Source organism: Nicotiana tabacum, chromosome 19 (genome assembly GCF_000715075.1).
Source record: "Nicotiana tabacum cultivar K326 chromosome 19, ASM71507v2, whole genome shotgun sequence".
NCBI classification, from domain to species: domain Eukaryota; kingdom Viridiplantae; phylum Streptophyta; class Magnoliopsida; order Solanales; family Solanaceae; genus Nicotiana; species Nicotiana tabacum.
In genome coordinates this window covers 60,075,079-60,094,115 of record NC_134098.1, presented here as the reverse complement: position 1 = coordinate 60,094,115, position 19,037 = coordinate 60,075,079, and positions in this window count along the sequence as shown.

Genomic DNA, 19,037 nt, shown 5'->3' with positions numbered 1-19,037 from the left:
CATAATTAAGTCCTTTAATGAGTCTGTGGACTCGCTCTCTGGCTCTAGGAAGCAAAGTAGGATTATGACAGGCTAACTTATTGAACCTGATGGTATATTATGACACCGTCATGGTGACCTGACGCAATCGTTCAAACCCTATGCGCCATGCATTACGGAGAGTCCGGAAAACAAACTCTTTCAAAAGTGTTTCTGAGAATTGAGCCAAGTGGGCAGTGTTGCATTGGCTGGTCTGCCATCTTCATAGGCTTGCCACAGACACCTATGGAGAATTATCTCTCCCAAGGCTAATTTCTTCTTTTGTTATGCTCACTCAATACTGTTGAGCTGACCCATTTCTTAACATACTCTTCGATTCTTCTTTGGGGGTAAACTTTACCCCTATTTATATACAATGATCACAAAAGTAGAGCTCCATACAGACAATTCTTAGACCATAATCTTGTTAACCACTGTACTTCCTCCGAAGTACCCCAAAATCCGCAACTGTGATGTCCACGCTGAGTAGACCTTCTGTAAATTTAATGTTGTTTCTCTAACTCCTTTGGTACTGAAGTATAAGATTTTTTATGGAGGCGGACATACTGCAAGTCCCAACCTTATTCTCTACAAGATCTCAGGCCTTAAACACATGTAAATTTTGGAAGAACCTTTCAGTATCACATATATACATTTCAGGCCAAAACTGATATAACACATGACTCGCAATCCATTCATTGATAGTGGACTCCCCCACTCGGTGTGAAGTCATAGTTCACCATGTCTGATGGTCCACAATATTAACTTTCACAACTCGTATGAATCAACCAGATGCCAAGGTACGTTGCGCCCTCCTCCCCTTCCCCCCACATTATTCACTGGGTGATCTCTTTATATGTCCGCATCTTCAGTCGGAATCACACGTTGAGGCAATGTTTGAGCATCTCTGGCTCCCTTGTAATTCATCTGCGGCATCACGAACTATCGATGCACAACTAATACCGAGTGCGCAATGTCATACACGAGTAGATACAAAGGAATGCGAGATATAGGTTTCAAGCAAAATCAATGACGCACGATAAGGAATGAAAGAGGTGATATTGTTCCTAAACTTCATAGCCTCTGAGAGATAAGTACAGACGTCTCTATACCGATCCTTCAGACTCTACTAAGCTTGCTCGTGACTCGTGAGACTTATGTAACCTAGTGCTCTGATACCAACTATCACGACCCGAAATTCCCACCTTCGGACCGTGATGGCGCCTAACATTTCACTTGCTAGGCAAGCCTACGCTAAAATAATATTAGCAATTTTTAAACAATTTTTAAATTTATTAATAATAAATAAACAAATGCGGAAGTAAGGTTTGAAATATAGTGAATAATCCATAAAAATAACGACGTCTAAATACCATCCCAGAATTGGTGTCACAAGTGCACGAGCTTCTAAAATAATAAAAATAAAGGTCTGAATAAAATAAAGTTGTCTGGAAATAAACACACAGCTAAGGTACAGTAGAAGGGGACTTCAGAACTTCAAACGATGTGCAGTTATACCTCAAATCTCCTCTGAGTAGCTGAATCCGAGCACGTCTATGGTACGCCGCTTGGACCAACTCTAAAATCTGCACAAGAAGTGCAGAGCGTAGTATGAGTACAACCGATTCCATGTACTCCGTAAGTGCTAAGCCTAACCTCGACGAAGTAGTGACGAGGCTAAGGCGATTCACTTACATTAATCTGTACGCAATATTAGTAACAACATCAATAATAGAAATAAATCAAGTAACTCATTTATAATGGTTGAAGCCAACTCAGCAGTTATAACCAATTATCATTTCCATGAATTCTATTGCAGCGTGCAACCCACTCTCACAATATATTCACATTCAATTCTGTTGCAGCGTGCAACCCGCTCTCCCAATATTTTCCTTTTAATCAAGTATGTCATATATTTATTTCAATCAAGTATATATATAGACTTTTAAATAAGTCTGTTGCGGCGTACAATCCGATCCCCCAATATTGACTTTTCAATAAGTCTATTGCGGCGTGCAACCCGATCCTTCAATATTAACTTTTTAACAAGTCTGTTGCGGACTCAAATATTAACTTTTAAACAAGTCTGTTGCGGTGTGCAACCCGATCATCCAATATGGACTTTTAAACAAGTCTGTTGCGGCGTGCAACCCGATCCTTCAATATGGACTTTTAAACAAGTTTGTTGTGGCGTGCAACCCAATCCTCCAATATTAACTTTTTAACAAGTCTGTTGCGGCGTGCAACCCGATCCTCCAATATGGACTTTTAAACAAGTCTGTTGCGGCGTGCAACCCGATCCTCCAATATATTCATTTACCAATTCTTATAGAATAAATTGCCCCAATAAATGCAACAATTAATATATAACTTTAAAACAACAAGCATTCAATAGTTATGATTTAATTATGAAACAAGCAATGACAATTAAATGCAATAATTAATATAAAATTTTAAAACAACAAGCATTCAAATTATGAAACAAGCAATGGCAATTAGCAATCTATTATGAAAATCGGGGAGAAAATAGATAGTTTAATATTTAATATGCTAAATGTCATGTAGCAATTAATACACATAAAACAAATAGCATGTAACAATTATTGCAGGAATTCAAGAATTAATATTTGTCAAGGAATATGAAAGAAATAATTATTATAATAATTATTTCATGTCTTAGAACAATTTATGATTTTCAAATAATTATGCAAATAATTAATTTGACGACGTATAGACACTCGTCGCCTCGCCTATACGTCGTTCACATGCATTTCATATAACAAATAATTTAAGGGTTCTATTCCCTCAAGTCAAGGTTAACCACGACACTTACCTCGCTATGCAAATTCCAATAAATTACTCGACCACAGCCTTTCCTTTTAAATTTGTCTCCAATAGCTTCAAATCTATTCACAAATAATTCGATATACTCAATACAAATCGTAGGAATTAATTCCATATGAATTTACTAATTTTCCGAATAAAAATTCGAAATTCACTTTAAAAATTGACAGTGGGGCCCACATCTCAAATCTCGGAAAAACTTACGAAATCCGAACACCCATTCCGAGACGAGTCCAACCATACAAAAATTATCAAATTCCGACATCTGATTGACCTTCGAATCTTCGTTTTATATTTTTGGAGGGTTTTGTAAAAATCTAATTTTTTCTTCCATAAATTCATGGATTCATGATGTAAATGAGTATGGAATCATGAAATATAATCAGTATAGGATAAGGAATACTTACCCCAATTTTTTTTCGTGAAAATCGCCCAAAAATCGCCTAAATCGAGCTCCCCAAACTCAAAAATGAGCAAAATGGCTAAACTCCCCGTTTTATGGAGTTTCTGGCATTTTCGAGCGCCACAGGTAGCGTGGGGAGCTGCCTGTGGCGCACTTCCAGAACACCAATAATTCTCAGCGCCAGGGCTAGCGCCCCACGCTACCCTGGGCGCTGGCGGCTACGAAAAATCTTTCCCGACATGAAAATGGGCATAACTCTCTCATACTATATCCGAATTCGACGATTCTTTTTGCTATGGCTCCAAAATTTCAATACGGATCTAATGCTTCCATCAAAACTGAATTTGGAATTCATTTGCTTAATGGAATACCACTTATTCTTGAAGAAACGACGTTGAACGTTCTTGAAATGCCAAAATTAAATTCCGTTGACCACCCGAAATCTACCCGAGGCCCTCGGGACCTCAACCAAATATGCCACCAAATCCTAAAAAATTATATAGACTTACTTGAGGTCTCATATCACGTCAAACGATGTTGAAATTACAATTCACGTCTCGATTCGATCTTTTGAGTTTTCAAACTTTTCAATTTACAAATCTAGTGCGAAAACATGTTAAATGAATCCGGAATGACTTTAAATTTGGCACACAAGTCATAAATGACATAACATAGCTATTTTAATTTTCAGAATCGAATTCATTTGCTATGGCTCCAAAATTTCAATACGGATCTAATGCTTCCATCAAAATTGAATTTGGAATTCATTTGCTTAATGGGATACCACTTATTCTTGAAGAAACGACATCGAACGTTCTTGAAATGCCAAAATTAAATTCCGTTGACCACCCGAAATCCACCTGAGGCCCTCGGGACCTCAACCAAATATACCAACAAGTCCTAAAATATCATACGGACTTACTCGGGATCTCATATCACGTCAAACGACGCTGAAATTATAATTCATGCCTCAATTCGATCTTTTGAGTTTTCAAACTTTTCAATTTACAAATCTTGTGCCAAACCATGTTAAATGAATCCGGAATGACTTTAAATTTGACACACAAGTCATAAATGACATAACAGAGCTATTCCAATTTCCAGAATCAAATTCCGACCCCGATATCAAAAAGTCAACCCCGTGGTCAAACTTGGAAATCTTAAGTCTTTAAGTTACCGGTTTCCATTAAATGGCCATAACTTGAGCTAGGGACCTCCAAATTAAATTTTGGGCATATGCCCAAGTTTCAAATCACGATACGGAGCTATCGGAACTGTTAAAATATTGATCTGGGTCCGTTTGCTCAAAATGTTGACCAAAGTCAACTCAGTTGAGTTTTAAGGCTGTATTTCACATTTTAATCCATTTTTTTCACATGAAAACTTTCCGAAAAATTTTACGGACTGCGCATGCAAGTCGAGGAATGATAAATAGTGCTCGAGGTCTTAGAACACATAATTACTTATTAAATTTAGAGATGACATTTTGGGTCATCACACATTAGTTTGCATGTTAGTATCCTACTACATGCATTATTTTAAGGTCTAATTAATACATTTAGATACCTGTCAAGACAAAACTATCTTTATCACTAACTATGCTCAATCACTAACTAAAATACTAACATCGACTGTCATGTAAATATAGGTAAACCCTAGAGGTTTTATGGGGTGTTGTGTGCGATGCCCAGGCACAAGTCAAGAGTGATATGCCAATATGCAAAGACAATGTCGCAAATAGATGTTTTTCGAGGTATCGCGTGCGAGTCGTGGCATGCTATGTCAATGGCCCGAGGTCGGCCATGGCATGCTTATGTCAGTGATACGAAGTCGGGCATGACAGGCCGCCATGGCACGACGCATGGCATGGCATGCCTATGTCAATGGCCCAAGGTCGGCCGTGGCGGACAATATGGGTTGAGGTTGGCTGTGGCATGCATATCAATGGCACAAGGTCAGACACGACAGGCCACTATGACATAAATTTGAGCGTGGTCATGGCACGATGTCAGGCGTATGTGGCCATGGTACGATGCAGGGTGTGGCCATGGTACGACGTCGGGCGTGGCAGACCGCCATGGAACGAGGCAGGGCGAGGCCGTGGCACGGCGTCGGGCGTGCGTCATGCCAGTCATGGCATGACGCAGGGTATGGCCATAGCACAACGTCGCACCATGTCTAGTACTAGCCCAGTGCTTAGCAACATATCAAACGCAACAATGTTGGTGGTTTGTAGTCGTGGGTGACGGTGGTGGAAAATTGTGGTGGTTCGTGCGGTAGTGACCGACGACGGTTGGTTGATGCTTGATGGTCGGCGACGGTGGTTTAAAATTGGAATCACTTATGGTCATCTTTATATTTTTACACTAAAAGTCAATCTCTTGAGAAAAAAATTTGAATGGAAATTAATTAGATCAAAATCCCGTACCCCCAATAATTCATGAACAGATTTAGAAGTGGGGGACTGAAAAGACATGAAACTGGTTTGCCCCTCGGCCGGCAATGATAAGTGGCGGGCAACTGATATTTGACCATACACCCTTCCCTTTATATTTCGGTTTTGTCAATTGGTTGAAAGTTGAAATTAAATGTCACACTTTATATCATAGCTATAGACATAATGCACGTGAGACCGCAGATTCTTGGGATTGTGCAATGTGCCCTACAAATTGACGTTTGATATATTGGTTGGTGAACCAGGCCGCCGTGGGTGAAACTCATTCCTTTTCAATTAAAGATTTTGAGTTGGAATTTCGTATATGAAGTCATCTTTGTTATAGAACATTTTATTCCTCCAATATAAAATTTTCTGGCGCGAATTTAAAATTAGTCGGCCACAATATTGACTTCAAATACCGAGTGTCAAAAAAATATTGCTTGAGGTTTACTTTGACCTGCCCCTATTTGATAAGAAGACACTTAGTGACACTAGAATCTGATGTTTGGTATCATATCAAACATTGATCTCCATCTCTAGCTGGCTCGTCAAGATAGAGGAATAACAGAGTTGGTTTATCAAAGATTTTAGTCACAGAATGAGTTGTATACATCCCTCTAGCTATTGGAATTTGTTCGTGACTGATATTTTTAATATTCAGAACACTCTTTGAGCAAAAACCAAGCAACGGGTAGTCTTTTTGGTGCATAACAAAACTAATACTAGTACTCGTAGCTAGGTTATGAAGACAGCTTATAGTAGTTGTATAATTATATAGGCGGAGGATAAAACACCAACAATTAAAAAGAACATAGTACTAAAAGCGTCATCGTAAAGCAAATGGTAAACTAAGTCATTTAACTAAAGAACGAAAAAGACAAGCGAGACTTGATTAGTTGGTAAAAGTACCTCCACTTACGACTGTTGGATCCTGGGTTCAAGTCACACTGGAGGGGAAGTGTAAAAACACTATGGATCCTCCTAATTTGGGAGGGGTTTTGAAAAAATAAATTAAAAAAAGAAAGAATGAAAGCTAAAAAGTAGGGGCGACTCAAGCATATGTGTGGCCTAAAGCCAAAGTTTAATGTTAGACCTAAATTTTTGTTAAGCAATGCGTTATAATATATATATATATTTAATATAAAGCCTAATTTTTTCAAGAAAATATTATAATATATTTTTATTTGAAATCTATTTTTCTAGTTTTTTGAGATGCAAAATTGTTACTTAATAATTTTTTTAATAATAGTTTTCTTCTAATAATTCCTTTTCAATTGATAATTTAGCCAACACATTAAATTTTTGTTAAGATACTATCGGTCTTAGGTAATATAAGCATTTGGAAAAGAATCAAGTCTTTTTATTTGATTCAATATATCGATTGGAGTATATTAACAATTTTAATTTAGAAACAAGTCTTTTTATTTGATTGAGTATATCGATTAGAGCATTATCTTATGTTTGTACTATTTTTCTTAGCACTTTTATTTTAAAAAAGTGTCAAACTCAAATTCAGACGTTAGGAAAACTATTAAATACTACCTATTTATAAGTAAGTCAAATAGTTACTTTATTTACATATATAAAAATAATACTTTTATATGAAAAAATCTACTTTTGTATTAAAAGTACTAAATATTATTAGTTTAAAGACCTATAAAACTATTATGTCAAAAAAAAAAAAAAAAAATGAGCCCTCCAAATTAGAAGCCTAAGGCACATGCCTTATTAGGTGTATAACATTAGAGCCGGCCTTGCTAAAAAGATCTTGTTGATGGCGTGACAAGAGGAAAGAAAAATGGAGAGGAAGAGTTCTTTTTTTCTTCTCTTCTTGCTGCATTTTTTTGGTGGGCCAAATATGCCCTTCGTATGTGGCCAGGCAAGTATAGTCTCTTAGGATTACGACACGTGTCAAGATTTAGTGCTAATTCACTAATTTATCTCGTAATTAGGTTAAATGGGGTTTATTTTTGGACCAAGTATTCAACGGCAAGAGCATAGGTGAGCTAAAGTATTAACAGTGGACAAATCTGTTCAATTTAACATAATACAAGGACATATTTAGACTTTTTTTCGGTTAATATTATTGAAAAAGTAATTATGAATATTCTAATCTAGAATTACTAAGTGCATGTACTTTAATGTTATTCAAGTGAGTATTAAAAATATCTACGTGAGACCTCACCCCTGTATCACTACAACAAATTTGGTTATCGGTTACAAATTATTTCGTCGCTTAAAAATCATATTTCGTCACAACAAACCTTTTGTGACGAAAAATAAATTGTCAATCACTCGTCCTTAAAAGTGGGTCACTAAAAGTATACAAAGACAACTTAGTGTTTTGTCGCTAAATAAAGATAGATTAACTACGAAACTCTTTTTTCGTCCCCAAATGCATAGTATTTACGACGAATTTGTTTGTCAGAAAAAGTATTGAAAATTTGTAGGTGATATTGTGTTTTCGTCACTAAAAAATTATTAATACCAACGAAACTACCTTGTCACTAATTATTTAGTTCAATTACTGACAATGTTAATTGTCTCTAAAGTTACATGTATTTAGTAGCTGAAAAAACGTGATTTCGTCACTAAAGATGACATTTTATATACAAAAAAATGTTACGTCCCTAAATGATTAAATTAGTGACGACTTTGCTTTTACAAAAATGATTTACAATTTTTGTAGTTAAAAACTATCATGTCGTCGCTAAAAGTATTGCTTTTACCGACAAAACAAAATTGTCACCATAAAGTGTCATAATTAGTGACACTTACAATTGTCATAAAATACAATGTTAATTCGTATTCAAATAATGAAATATATTATTAAAAGAAGGCTGTTCTACGACAAATATTATATTTAACAACTTTTTTATTGGCAATAAAAATGAATAAGGGACTTTCCCAATATTTCTAAAGCAGTTATGCCTATTTACATTCAAAAATAATACTAATACATTTCATTAAATGTATCAACAACAAAAAAATTAAACTATTCTGATCTAATAGTTACTAGTGTCACTTTGTGTCCAACAACTAATAATAGCTACTACGATACTAGACGATACATTACGCATAATAGTTTCTCTAACTCTTTATCATAGTGAAGTCTTTCACAATGTCAAATTTCTGAACATCATAGCATATGACCTGAAATGACAATAAAATTGAATATCAACATGATATGAACTTTGTTTTTTAAAAAAAAGAAAGATGAATGAATCAAATAGAAAAAGAGTTTAGTTGTATTGAAGACAAATTCTATTAGTCTATCTTTTCACAGAAAAGAATATAAGGAATAATTGACTTACAATATAGGTGAATCACTGGCTATTTTTTTTTAACTGCCCATGAACTATGAAGGCATAAACCAGAGGTGGAACAAAGCGGGAATATGGGCCTGTCATACTAGTTGAATATTTTTCTTTTAACAAACTTGTAAAATCCTATCTATCTTGATTTCATTATATAAAATCCTCCAAGCACCCTCTTTATCTTGGAATGGAAAGACTTGCAATGGCAAGATTAGCAGTAAGACCACCTCTGAATTTAACAAAGCTATAACTTGTAGCCTACTCTAGTATGAGAAATATGGCCTACAACCCAAGGATAAACTTCCTAGACCTTGTTGGTCCATAGAATCATCTGCATAGAATATCTCCTTTACAGTTGAGATTATGGAATGATGTTCCAACTAACTACCATGTCATTTTAATGTTCTACATTATTCGCACTCTAACTTCATCAGCCAAACCAACAAGCAAAAGATCACTCAAATTTTTCTCCAAATAGAGTACGTATGATTAACAGTAGTATAGGTGAGAAATTTTAATAAAACTGCTAAAAAGATCAATTGAGTCAAATAGAAGGAGAAGCTATAGAAAGAACTAGCAAAGAGGAGTATTGTAATAGAGGAAAGTGTATAAGCGAATATTGAAAAGGGAAAAGGAGTTACCCAACATGCTAGATGGAACAACAAGTCCACCTCAAGTTATTTATCCCTAGATTTAGATTTAGGATTATAGCTTAATGTTCTCCATTTGCTTGTTCCTACACACAACTTTAACAACAGATTTCACAACTTCGCTCTCCAGAAAGATATATAAGACCATATCTAAATTACAAGCCATATTAAAAAGATGACTTTTTCCACATTGTGGCTCAAAATCATAAGCCTAAATTTGGATATTCAAAGTCATACTAACTTCTGAACAAGCCGTCATTCCATCTAGTTAAGAAATGTCAGAAAATTTTAGTCATACTTGGTTGCTGGAAACTCAATTATTGAAAAGTAGATTTCAAATTGATATTAACTATCTTCAACAAATGTACTATAACAGAGAGCATGATCTAGTTCTAGGAAATCCTCTAGAATTTTTCTTGTTAAAGATATTCCATGAATCATTATATGTGAAGAATGAGAGTCATGTTACCTTACATGCCAAAGCAGGGTCGGAGCTCCGTAAAGCACCAAAAAGCTAAATTAAAGAGTCTAGCACAAGAAAAGTAAATGATGTTTTGTTATCTTATAGTGGTGAGCAGTAGTGGAGCTAAAGGGAGCCAAGGGCATTCAAATTAATCCCCTTTGCCGAAAAATTATAATACGTGAATAGGGTAAAAAAAGTTTAGGTATATATGAATTGCTGAATTCGCTTGATATAAGAAAAGATTCTAGTGTAGTGGTAATGAGATTATAGCAAAGAAAAGGAAAACAAAGAGGAAAAAAATTAAAATAATTCTGTGCATTCTAACAGAGAAATAAAGATGAAATTTCGGGAGAAAATCTAGAATACAAGTATAAGCACCCGTTGGAGAAACTACATCCAGATTTTACTTTATACAGGAAAAAAATGCCATTCAAAAAGATCTCGAAATAAACCCAAAATTATAAATTGAACTCATCTATAGAAATTATATCATCAAAGTAAACAAGTGTTGGAAATTTGCTTCACCTAGACAAATATAAGACCTATATGTTTGCCACCATCTTGAGCTGTGCAAGTGATAAGATACAAGAGATTCAACGATATTTTAAAATTAAGAATTAGGAATTATGAAATTGTATGTAAATGAAGTGAAACCCCTATAAACTTTTTCTAATAAGTAAAAAGGTTCTCAGCCTCAGACCTCGGGACTGTTCAATTATTGTATAATCGAAACCATAATCCATCTGTTCGTTGACAAATTGGAAACAAAACAGAACTGTTTCAGGATTTAGAACCAGATTAAGATGACGAATTAGTGTATGAAAATCTCTTTGTACCCAAACAAAACCAAGCATCATAAAAAAGGAAAGGGGAATGTATGATGAAGAACATACCTTTGTTGTTCGGATTGTGGCGACTTGCCCTGTAGAGAAGATGATGAAGAAAGGGCGTCCGCAACTTGCTCTACTGAAAGATTTCGTGAGTTAAGAGGCACGGGAATTGAGCCCTAATTGATATTCATAACTTCTGAACGTGGGTAAATAAACGGGGATCTGAAAAATTTAATCGAATTACCTAATTACTCCCTGGTGTGTGAAGTAAAGTTGGGGATGATGTGTCCAATATTGTCATTTAACTTTCTTTTATTTTTATTTATTTTTTACTATTTGAGAAATAGAACTAATTTACTTCAAATTGATAAAGTGATTTTTTTGGTCTTTTAAAATTGGGAATGAGAAGTTGGTCTTGTAGCTCCTAGAATAAAAATGATAAGTAACAACATAAAGTTCTAAAATGACTCATGTTGAAATAATTTAAACGAAGGCAAAAAGAAGTAAAAAGAAAACTGATTTACGATACGTTTTATTTTCTACTATTTCATCAATATTGCTTCATATTAGCACCATTATCAACATGTGTCGTAATATTATATTAAGAGTTCGTTAAGTTAAAAATAATCCTATTTATATGATGAATTTAGAAAAGAATCCAATTGAATTTTTTACCTAATAAGTTATTTCAAAGACTTAATTATTTGTTCTCAACATTATTTTTGTTGATTCAAATTTTTAGTATTATCTCATCCCAAGTTTTAAATATTAAGTAATTTTAATTATATGATAAATTTGAAAAACTGAATTGTATTCTTTTGCTAATTAGTTAATTTCTCAAGTTATAAAAAAAATCTTTGAAGGAGAAAATTGCAAATTAAATTGCATTCATAATCAAGGATAATTAATATTGCTAATAAATAATAAATTTTAAGAGCTTTTGAGTTGGTGATTGTGAACTCTATTTTTCTGAAGAGGGAGGAGCATTTTATTACTTCCCGGAGTATGGTGGCTAAGACTCAGATTGATTATCTCCTCCTCAGAAGGTGTGATAAGGGTTTGTGCGAGGATTGTAAGGTAATCCCGAGGGAGAACCTCGCGACACAACGTAGACTCCTGGTGATGGACGTCGGTATCTTGATAAAGAGGAAAAAGAGGTCTGTACGGGGTCAACTGAGGATTAGATGGGGAGTTTTGACTAAGGACAATGCGCAGGAGTTAGAGAGGCGGTTAACGGCTTTGGGGGCCCTGGAAGAGTGGTGAGGATGCTAGCGTTATATGGACGGCGATGACGGACTGTATAAGGGAGGTGTTAGAGATCTCGAAGGGCTACTCTGGCGGGCACCGAGGCAACTGGTGGTGGAATAACGTGGTCCAAGGTAAAGTGGAAGCAAAGAAAGCAGCATACCATAAGTTAGTGGAGAGCACCGACGAGGAGTAGAGGAGAGCGAACAGAGAGAGATATAAGGAAGCTAGGAGGGAGGCAAAATTAGCGGTCACGGAGGCTAAGACTGCTGCGTTTGATCGATTGTATGAGGAATTGGGGCCAAAGGTGGGGACAAAAAGCTATTTCGGCTAGCCAGAGCGAGAGAGAGGAAGGCTCGTGACCTGGAACAAGTTAGGTGCATCAAAGACGAAGAAGGTCATGTATTGATGGAAGAGGCCTAGATTAAGCAAAGATGGCAGGCGTACTTTCATAAACTGTTGAACAAAGAGGGGGACATAAACATCGTGTTAGGGGGATTGGGGTACTTTGAGAGTCACCGAGACTTTAGGTACTGTAGGCGTATTAAGGTTGAGGAGATCGTGGGAGCGATGCGTAAGATGAGTCGGGGCAAAGCGACCGGACTAGACGAGATCCCAGTAGAATTTTGGAGGTATGTGGATAGAGCAAGCTTGGAGTGGCTGACTGGGTTATTTAATATTATTTTTGGGACGAAGAGGATGCCAGATGAGTGGAGGTGGAGTACATGATTCCGCTGTACAAGAACAAAGGTGGTATCCATAATTGTAACAACTATAGGGGTATCAAGTTACTGAGTCATACCATGAAAGTTTGGGAGAGGTTGGTGGAATGGAGGGTAAGGAGGGCGATGTCTATATCAGAGAATCAGTTCAGGTTCATGCCGGGTCGTTCTACTACGGAAGCTATCCACCTAATTAGGAGGTTGGTAGAACAGTATAGATATAGGAAGAGGGACTTGCACATGGTGTTTATTGACCTAGAGAAGACGTATGACAAGGTCCCTCGGGACGTTCTTTGGAGATGCCTGAAAGTGAAAGGTATACCAGTAGCTTATATTACGGTGATTAAAGATATGTATGATGGAGCTAAGACTCGGGTTAGGACTGTGGGAGGTGACTCCGAGCCTTTTTCGGTGGTTATGGGGTTACACTAAGGATCTGCGCTCAGCCCATTCTTATTTGCCCCTGGCGATAGACGCGCTGACACACCATATTCAAAGGGAGGTGCCTTAGTGTATGCTGTTCGCGGATGATATAGTTTTGATTTATGAGACGCAAGTCGATGTTAACGAGAGACTGGAGATTTTGAGGCAGGCCCTGGAGTCTAAAGGTTTCAAGTTGAGTATAACCAAAATAGAATATTTGGAGTGTAAGTCCATCGACGTGTCGGGGGAAGCGGATGTGGAAGTGAGGCTTGACTTACAAGTTATCCCTAAGAGAGAGAGTTTCAAGTACCTAGGGTCTATTATCCAGGGAGATGGGGAGATCGACGGAGATGTCACACACCGTATTGGGGTGGGGTGGATAAAATAAAGGTTAGCGTCTGGAGTCCTGTGTGATAAGAATGTGCCATCGAAACTTAAAGGTAGGTTCTACATGCGGTGGTTAGACCGTCAATATTGTATGGGGCTGAGTGTTGGCCAGTCAAGATTTCACATACCAGAAGATAAAACTAGCAGAAATGAGGATGTTGAGATAGAAGTGCGGGCATACTAGGATGGATAAGATTAGGAATGAGGATATTCGGGAGAGGGTGGGCGTGACTCCCATGGATGACAAGATGCAGGAAGCGAGGCTTAGATTGTTCGGGCACGTGCGTAAGAGGAGCCTAGATGCTCCGGTTATGAGGTATGAGCGGTTGGCTTTGGCAGGTACGAGAAGAGGTAGAGGGCGTCCTAAGAAGTATTGGGGAGAGGTGATAAGGCAGGACATGGCGGGGCTTCAGATTTCTGAGGACATGACCTTTGATAGGAAGGTGTGGAGGTCGAGCATTAGGGTTGTAGGTTAGGGGTAGTCGAGCGTTTCTCCTCACTGCGCCGGCTAGTCTCATAGTGTTTTGTCTAGGACTGTTAGCGGTTTTTATTGTGTTTCATATTTTTTTTCTGTCTTTCACATTTTGGCCTTTTTATTTATTTGCTGTATTTTTACGATGCTGATACTATTTTTTGGGTTTCTGTTGTTGTTACGGATCTATTGTCTCTGAGCCGAGGGTCTCCCGGAAACAGCCTTTGTAGGGGTAAGGTCTGTGTATACTTTATCCTCCCCATACCCCACTAGTGGATTCTACTAGGTTATTGTTATTATTGATAAATAATAAATTTTAAATAGATAATATTAAACAGAAAATTACTTGAATAAGTTTATCACGACTTATTATTAGAGTTAATCAATTCTTTAATTAGGTATTTAGTATTGCGTAATAATTTGGAATCACAATTTGTTAATGATCACATATCACAATTATTTAAATTTTGGTATATAAATTTAGTAAAAGTAGTGATTGACTAAAGGGTGATGGACATACTATTATATATACCAGAGGATCGAAATATTTTTTCACAAAAAAAATCTCTATTTTTTTTTGCTAAAATAATTAAATCATCTAGAATTAATTGCTTTTAGTTTTATGGCCGGTTATAAATCTACATTTTAGAATAAGGAGAATCAAGGAAGTGTTGGTCAATATTATCGATTTTAGTTATAATTTCGTACTTATTCTTTCTCTATATTTTTATTTTTATTTTTACTAAGATACTAAATTATAGGAATTAAAATATTAGCTCATTGAAAATTTAGAAAATCAATTGTAATATCTAGCATACGTTATAAAATAAATACTATAAAGTAAATAAAATGAAGACAAGTATAGAGAGAGATTGATATATTATTCAACTTCAAACTGATGTACATAATGAACTGAAAACTCCTCTATTTAGAGAAGAAAGGAAGCAGCTGCGAGGCTTTTCTTGAGTTGCTTGTAAGTTGCCTGCATGAGCTGCTTGCAACTTGCCTGTTTAATAAGAAGCTGCTGCAAATCATTTCATTGATTTGCTTGCAATCTGGCTGCATCGGCTGTTTGTAGATAAACTTCAATAGAGTACCAAATGGATAATCTTCTTCAGGAAGATTATCTATAGCGGAGCAATAAATAGACATCCACAATATAATTATTTTCATAACAACATATAAATTATTGATGGCAGTTTATATCTAACATAGAATGTTGCTGATATATTTGTTTCTCATAATTTTATAAATATTTACCAGTAATAAATTTATTCAAATCTAATTTAAATGATAAATTATATTTAAGGAAAAAATAAAAGAAATATACAAACCTAACGTGCACATATGGAGAAAATTTGAAAAGAAATTATCATCACTCTATTCCCAACATGTACCATAAATTGATATAGTAACATTATTTTTTTGTTAATTGAAAAGGTCATAAAATTTAGGAAAGGTTTAGGACTTTTTACCTATTCAAACAATGAACGATTTAATAAACAAAATTTGACTTGATTTTGAAGCCCTAAATATAGGAGAGTAATATAAATTATAATTTTATCCAATATAAAATAGATTTTTAAAGGGTAAAAAAGGCGAACGATATTTCATTAAAGACGTTCGTGCTTTTAATATATATATATATATATATATATATATATATATATATATATATATATATATATATATATATATATATATATATATATATATATATATATATATATATATATATATATATATATATATATATATATATATATAGAGATAAGAGACTCCTTAACCTCAATTGTATTACATTCTTGAGAATAATATCCTATAATTCTTGTTCTATATATCTTGTTCTCTTATCTATAATTATATGGTAGAAAATGTATTTTCCTTTTTAATGTATGTTAGATTTAGGAATTAAAGACAATTTGATTCCTTCTAGAATAGGTATTTTCCTCTTTTAGTTTGTGCTAGGAACATTAATAACTTATTATATATATTTTTATCTATGTTAGGAATTTCAGGACTTTTTTTTATAACTTTGAACACATTTTAATCTTTATTGAAAAGTGTCAAGTTCATTTAATTTCATATAGGAAATTAACTAGCATAAAAACTTTCTTCCATGAAATTGCCTCTAAATTTCAAATTAAATATAATCCCATCTTACTTGAATATCAATATTTTAGAACGATTGCACTTTTTTTTTTAAAATATACGAAACTAAGAATGTACATACATAGTAACTAGTTAAATTTATAAATTAGACCTGATTAACTAATCCAATTATAAACAATAATTGAACTTATGATGCAAAAGAAAAAGCATTCGCAGTGAAATTAATGAATATCCATGATACATTTATTGTCCCTACAAAAATTATACTTAATTACCGAATTACATGTGACTCGTACATTTTTAAATATATAATGTGATTTGCCACTGAAAATTGAATAATTTGTGACGAATATATTTCGTAGCCTTTTTAAATATTGTATTATTTTAAGACAAAAACTTTGCGGTAGCTAAATTGCAGATTACATAGAGATAATTTAAAGATTGTCACTGATTTTTTAGATTATTAGTGACAAAAATAATGGTCACAGTTAAGTACAAAAATTCGTAGCCAAAGTTCACTTTATTTTACTACAAATTCAATTTGTCGTTATTTAATCATCTATTTTTGGTGGCGAAACATTTTCGTATCTAAATGTAACTATTGTTCAAGACGAATAATTTTTTGTCACTAATAATTTGGTGGATCAGTGACAAATATAATTCGTCACTAATAATTTTACTTCGTAGCTAAAGATTGCCTAAAAAAATGGCGCCACCATATTTTTGGAGGGAAACTTTTGTAGACAAAACTTTGCTACAAAATTCACGTTTCGTCACTAAAACTATGTGGCTCGTGTATTTGTATACGAAATGTAACTTTTGTCACAGAAAATAAACAATTAGTGACGAATTTTTCGTCGTAGCTAATAATTTCGTGGATAAAAATTATATTTGTTGTAGTGATAGGTGCATGCTTTTGTGTTTTTAAGCTGACCAAATTGATCATATAGAAGGTTTCACAAGCATATTTAATAGTATTGAGTAAGAATTTTCCTTGGACAGTTTATAAAATATTAATTCACCTTTGCACGTAATTTTGTAAATTAAGAGCGGAGCTTTTACATATATAAAAGTGTTTCTAATTTATCTTTATCTCCCTCTTCCATCCTTTTTGCGTCTTATTATATTATGAAGAGTCCACCTTATTATATTTCAACATATACAAGTGCGGATCTAGCCCTTTAATTTGATAACGGGTTCATAATATATATGTAAAAATCCACTAACATTTCAAAAAATGTTATGTCTCAACCCTTACTTTTAAAGACACGATTAATTTAATACTAAAAACTTTGAAGGTCTTTGAACCCATCAAATTACAATCCTAAATGCGCATTGATACAAGGAGTAGAAGCAGTTGATGCAAAGAGTAGAAAGTAAGCAATAGAGCTTGTGAGAGTATGATCAAGTGAAAGTCTAACTGTCCAAGTTGTTAATAAAGAACCCCTTTTATACAGGATTGAAAATAGCCCGATTTTATATGTAACAGCCTCTCGATTTATGTTGTATATTGATCGCAAGAATCTGGGGAACCGTTGAGAATCGTGAAATAATGGCCGTTATGATGGAACTAATTCAATGGTAAATACTCGGTGCGAGTAAGTATTTATCTAGCTGAACGTGCCTAAATAGTGATTGCTAGTCGGGCATCGTGCCCTTCAATCTGCACGTTTTGAGCTTTGCTTAAGGGTAAGACCAGATTTTACCATTACTTATGCGCCTCAAAAGCTAAAGATAGGTCCCTTTTTGCCTTCCTCATCTCTGGCCCAATTTCACATCATCAAATACGTGTATAAATAACTAATTTTTTTTTATAACATGACAATAAATAATCGTTTACGGGTTGATGGGACTTTCGAATGATTTCACATGAGTACGAAAAACGTTATCTTATTATTATTCTGGATACAGCAAACCTGTATGATAGAGAGGTTAAGGTAGGGTACCCATACAATAGAGGGACAAGACAGAAATGCGCCCCCCACTATCCCATGGCTTAAATTTTGATAACAAGTCTCTTTCATTGTGGGGATGGATAAGAGACAAAGCCCTTGTTAAACCTATGTCCCATGCATTCCTCGTAGGACCAACTTGATTTCTTAAGTGTTTCACTCACCACATATTTCCATTCACATATCTTCTCTTTCCCTTATATATATATTTTCAAGTCCTAAACACTCCTCAAACAATTTTCCTCTTAACTAATCTCCAGTTAAATTATAACTTCTTCAACTCAGAGCTATACATAATTGTTACTTCCATATATGGCTGCTCTTGCAAGTTCATTGTCATCATTAAGAGGTTCGAAGATCAAATCGATGCAAAGATGCTCGAAGCAAGTTAGAGAGCAGAGGGCAAGACTTTACATTATCTGGAGATGTACAGTCCTACTTCTCTGTTGGCAAGACTAGAAATCTGGTCTATGACAAGTGGCTCAGGATTTACCTAGCAATATAGTGTAATTTTACGGCGAAGGGGTATTGTAGCTCCGCCACGGTCTATGACAATGGTTCCAGAATCGTTGCAATAGATAGGAAAACCGTTGCAATAAGCCTAATTTTTAGTAGCGATATAGATCATGCATGATTAAGTTCTCGTGTTGGGGATTTCAGAAATGGATTTCGAAGGTACCAAAAGACTCAGATGATTCAGAGTAAGGATCCAATTTATAGCTTTTTGAGGGGTGGTATAGCCCTGACTTTTATGTACGTAGG